The 5,834-nt window shown below is 31.3% G+C and overlaps 1 long non-coding RNA gene across 1 annotated transcript; it reads right to left on the reverse strand.

Moving 5' to 3' along the window:
* Positions 1-3,387: 3,387 nt before the first annotated feature.
* On the reverse strand, positions 3,388-5,834 carry LOC149893727 (uncharacterized). Its single transcript, XR_016445556.1, has 3 exons — positions 4,593-5,834; positions 3,823-3,938; positions 3,388-3,597 (listed from the first exon to the last, which is right to left on the reverse strand). It is a non-coding gene; the product is annotated as an uncharacterized LOC149893727 (long non-coding RNA).

Genomic DNA, 5,834 nt, shown 5'->3' on the forward strand with positions numbered 1-5,834 from the left:
GCGCATGTGTATCTTTCGTACGAATTTGCTCCCGGACAAGCATAAACTGCCTTGTCTCGAGTCAGAGATATAAGTTGGTTGTACTTGGGTAGTAAAATATACAAATGCGTTTAAAACAAAAAAGTGATTGGTTTTTACGAAAAATGTTAAATGTTTGTTGTATGTTTTTTTTTTTAGGCAAAAAAAAAAAAAAAAAAAAAAAAGAAAATGAGAATCAAAAGAAAATTATTTGAAAATTGAGACGTGCTGAACAGGGTCGTGTACAAAAACGATAACGTTTTTACGGACGAACAATTTTCAACGAAGAGGTTATCGTTTGAGCATCAGAAACGTTTTCCGACATTGAGAAAAAATTGCAAATGTTTGTTAAAGCAACTTTTTCGAATCCAATCAATTGGCGTGCTTCAACTTGGCGCATTATGTCGAGTACAACGTAAAAATGGCGTATTGTTTCGGTGTGGAATACGACGTGGACGACGAGTATTACAAGATTCGTTTGCAAGAGTACAAGAGTCCCGTGTATTCCGTCAACATTTTGTCTTATGAACACTCGTTAAAAAACCATCAAAAAAGAGTACACGAAAAGAGCGCCACTTTGAGAGGCATGCAAAAAAGCGGATGGAGCATGCTGTGCTTGCTTCGTTTCGAAGCCATGTCGTACGTGCACCAACACCAAAACAACAAAGTGCTGAGACAGCTGATCGGCGGACGAAAAAGAGCGTGCGAGATGAGCGAAGAAGAGCTCGAAATCAAAAGAGAAAAGGACAACGAGAGAAAATGAAAAAAGAAAAAGTTGATGACGAAAGAAGTGCTCGAGGAGAGAAAACGGAAAAAGAAAGAGTCAATGTCGAAAGATAAAAAAGAAAAACCAAAAGATCGAGACAGAAAACGCAAACAAAGACAAAATTTCAACGTCAAAACAGTACTAAGTCAATGGGAGATTGAAGGACCGTGGCAACGCGGCAGCAGCAGCAATGCAGCACTAGCAGGTAAATAATTATACATACATACTACATAGCTACATATATGGTACATAATAAGATTATAATTTTTTTTCTTAAATTACTCGCAGGTAGTAGCAGTGCAGCAGCAGCAGCAGCAGCAGACAACGACGACGATAAGGAAGTAAAACCGAAAAAAGCGAAGAGCTTTTACAACAACAACGAAACCGCCAGCGAATTTGACGCTCGGAAAAAAGAACAAACATTTTTAGACTATTGGTCGCTGTTCGCAGAAGGATTGTGCTTTTATGCCGCGGTAGTGAATTCTATGGCGTTCAACAAGTTTGACGTGGACTCGTTAAAGAAATGGGAGCATTTTTTATGCGAGCGAAATATTGCGAAAAAAAACAACAACACCGTGTACTACATGAAAAACAAGAAAAAGGGCGTCAGAAAAATAAAAGCCTTTGCAAAAAGCGTTTTCGAAAGCAGAAAGACTTTGCCGGACGAACTCGACAAGCACAAAAATTTTTCGAACTAAGCGTAGCAAGAAGAAGGCAATTTTCTTTTGCAAAACAGGCAGACCCTGAAGATCTTTTTGAAAGAGAGACAAGATTTTTCGTAGGCGTTATTTCGTCTGACTTTTTTTTCCCGTAAACTTTGGGAAGTCAGACAAGAAAACTTTGGTTTTTGAGCTAATGCAATTTATCATCTACCGGAACAAATGACGTTCCTTTCAGAAAAAAAAAACTATAAAAGTATTTTTTAATGACCTCAAGCACCAAAACATTGTGATTGTTTTCATAGCGGTTTTTTTTAATTATAACTTGTTAGGGGCTAAATGCTTTTTTATTAATCAAGGACATTTGCCTTGTCATTATTTTCGAATGTTTCAGTTAGCAATGTTAATGCTAGTTGAATATACATATTTAGTTATCAGCAGAGTTTATAAAAGACGGAAATATTCTCGACTACACTTTTCTTTTGCAGCCATTGGCGTCCGCCTCCCCAAAATACGGAAATCTTGAAAATCGTTTTATAGTATTAATTGCGATATTTTGAGTATTTTAACAAGATTATGACTTAGTCAGAATTGGTTTTTTCAAAAGCTATCGAATAAAACATTTTGGTACAATAAATTTTTTGAATTTTAAAATATTTTACAACCGTTTTTCATTCGTAATTTTTTTTTTATTATTATATAAACTTAAATAAAAATCGATTTAATCATCGAAACAAGTCAATTTTACTGAGTCTTCAAAGATAAGAATTAAAGTTTTGGTTGTGTTTTTTATTCCAATTTAAAACAACTAACATTAAATAGAATCTTTTTTTACATATGTTAACGTAATAAAGAGAATTTGACTTTGTCAAGCAAATCCAAATTTTGTCTAACTACTTAAATCGCATTTCATGTTTCATCCGATTTTCGTTTAATTTGTGAAGAAAAAAAAAAAAAAAAATGGAAGAAACGAATAATACTCTATGATGACGAAAACCATTAATATCAAGTTATTTAGTAGTATTGAACTTTTATTGATATACAGTGTGGAAACTTTTGATTTTTTTAATGTAATTGAATAAAATTTATTTAATGAACCGCTTGATATCAAATACTGGTTAAATATTAATTACTTAATGATAGTCAAATCTTTACCTGAAAGTTGAGTCAAACGTTCTTGATCTTCATCTCGTAAATTTTCAGTCAAACGTTCTTCATCTTCATCTCGTTTATTTTCAGGCTGTCAAGCAATTTCAGCAAGTTGTCTTTGTCAGTTTACAAAGTGATGAATCTTCAGTAGATGATCTACTCTACGGCTTTAAATAAATCGTTGAAAAATTCATGACTATTCCATGCAAAATGAGGATCCAGTAAGAGAGCAGCGATGAAAGCATCACATTCAAAAAACCTTTGTGAACGTAAATTTAAAGCTTCTAGAAGTTTAGATGTTAAATTATTTTGTCCATCGGCAATCTTTTCTAAATTCATCACCATTCTCATCCATCGTAAAAAGAAGTCCGACATGGTATAGTCTGATCTTTGAAAATCCTTCATTGCATAAAATATCGGCTCGAATGTTCTTGCATATTCCTCAATAAATTTCCAGGTTTCATCATTTAATCTTAGCTCGCGTTTATTTCGATTAGTCCCGATTTGTTAATATATCGCGAGTTTTTCAAACATGTCTGATAACATCCCAGTGGGCAAAGCGACGTCGGAACAACGTCGGATCGACGTCGGAGCTGACGTCGGATCGATATCGGATTTACGTTGGAAATGGAAAGGTTGGGCGACGTCGAAAAAAAGACATCGGGTGATGTCGGAATTCCGATGTCATTCAACGTCGAGCGATGTTAAACCAACGTCGGAACGACGTCAGATTACTGATGTAAAGACGATGTCATTAAGTGGTAGAGCGATGTTAAACCAACATAATAAATACAATTAAAAAATAGCTCATATTTTCCGGCGTAAATGCATTCATTACAAAAAACAACTTTCTATTTTGCATCAGTATCTTTCTGGACACGTCCAATGATAAGGTTGTAAACTTTTAACTTTTCAAAACTTTGTTTATCCTGAACATCGTTCTTTTTTTTTTTGCGTTTAGTCTCTTTCATATTAAAACAAGCCATAACTTTGTGCGACATCAGACTATAAAAAGAAAGAAAAAATTTTAAAATGATGAAAAAATAATTTTAAGAGTAAATATATTTGAGTTCTTTGTTGTGGAGGAAGCCTATTTCCCAATATGACATGTCCAGCTCGCCATCGATGTATGGGGGATATTGCAGTCATTTTATTGGTTGTATTCATATCATCATCAAAATATATTGATAAATAAATATTCTTAATTATCAAATATGCAAGGAAACTTACATCAATTCTCATGGTTTACCCAATATCTCCTTTAATAACAGTAATGGTCTGTCTCTGATTTCTGGTTCTCAAATGAAGTGTGTATTCATTCTCTGTATCAGACTCTGAAGTTGATTCTAAAAACAAAAGATATTGCTTTTGGAATCAATATATTGATAAATAAATATTCTTAACTATCAAATATACATGTCAGTAGCACACTCAGGTCTCCAAATATTTCATAACCAGTGAGAACTTCTGACTTTTTAAAAATTTTTCTGCTAATGCAAGGTAAAAAAAAATTTTTTCAAAAATTCAAAACGTACTTTGAAATAACTCATAAATAGCCATTTTTTTAGTCTGCATAAAAGAAATTGTTAACAAAATTAACACCATGAACTACAATAGCATAGACAAATAAAACTTTATAAACTTGAAAGTCACTCTACCATTAATACGCTTTGACAAATTTTTGTGTTTGTTATTATGTTGCACAGTTTTTATGGTTGTTGTGATGTTGATTTGATAAGATTTGAGGGATGTATTGAATTATTTTTTTATTAGGATGACGAATAACTTAAAAAAACAACATTAATATCACGTAACAAAATTCTTATATATTTTAATATGTATTCTAAAGTCTACCCTCTTATTTACAAAGTCATTCACAAACTTAGATCCCTTAACTGTACCAACTGGTTATTATTTTATCATTATTTTTGTATTAGGGCCACTCACCCTAATACAATAATAATGATATTTATTAATATTAATAAATAATGATCAATTACTACTGTTAGCTGACTCAGAACAAAGAGATTCAACTTCATTGTTAAAAAATTGTATATTGTCATCAGAATCATTTCGCAGAGCATCATTAATTAGATTATTAATTTCTTGATTTTGGGCTCCCCAATTATTAATGTAAGACAACTAAAGAATAATGTTAATAGCTGTTGAAAAAGTTATAGATTGTGATATCGATCCATTTTTGAATATTCATGTTTATCCCACTGTGTGCCTATCCAAAAAAATTAACATGGAAACAAGAAAGTGGGACAAGATCATCGAAACAACAGAGACAAGATCTGTAAAGCATGATGAAACTGCTAATACATCTAACAAAGTGTATATTGGGGTATCTGAAGAAGAATGGAAATAAAGATGTGCAAACCACAAACATTTATTCACAAAAAGCTCAAATAATGTATTTTTTACCTGATGATTGCAATAAGCATGAAACTTAAAGTAGTAAACATTATTGTAGTTTTATTTTAAATTTATCACATTAAATAAAATATATTACTCTGATTTTATTCATTTAGCACTCTTGTTGAATTTACACATACAAATAACCTTAAAAACAGTACAGTAATGAATTAATAAAAAAAATTCAGATAAATATTTTTTACTAATTTAAATATACATGCATACATACATACATACATACATACATACATACATACATACATACATACATACATACATACATACATACATACATACATACATACATACATACATACATACATACATACATACATATATACATACATACATACATACATACATACATACATACATACATACATACATACATAATACATACATACATACATACATACATACATACATACATACATACATACATACATACATACATACATACATACATACATACATACATACATACATACATACATACATACATACATACATACATACATACATACATACATACATACATACATACATACATACATACATACATACATACATACATACATACATACATACATACATACATACATATATACATACATACATACATACATACATCTTTTAAAGTCACAATTAATTAAATCAAGTAAAAAAATAAACTAACTTTCGCTTGCCATAAAGAGCATGCGTTTTATGGTTTGTCAATATGTTATGGCTGTCAATAAAGTCTTAGTGTTAAATTTATATCTTCCCGGTAAATTTATTTTTTCCAATAATAATTATTTTTCCGGTAGAATAACTACTTTTTTCCA

This window comes from Hydra viridissima, unplaced genomic scaffold, assembly GCF_058129835.1.
Source record: "Hydra viridissima isolate aposymbiotic clone 2 unplaced genomic scaffold, HvirCarnegie_v1 scaffold_1, whole genome shotgun sequence".
Classification (NCBI taxonomy): domain Eukaryota; kingdom Metazoa; phylum Cnidaria; class Hydrozoa; order Anthoathecata; family Hydridae; genus Hydra; species Hydra viridissima.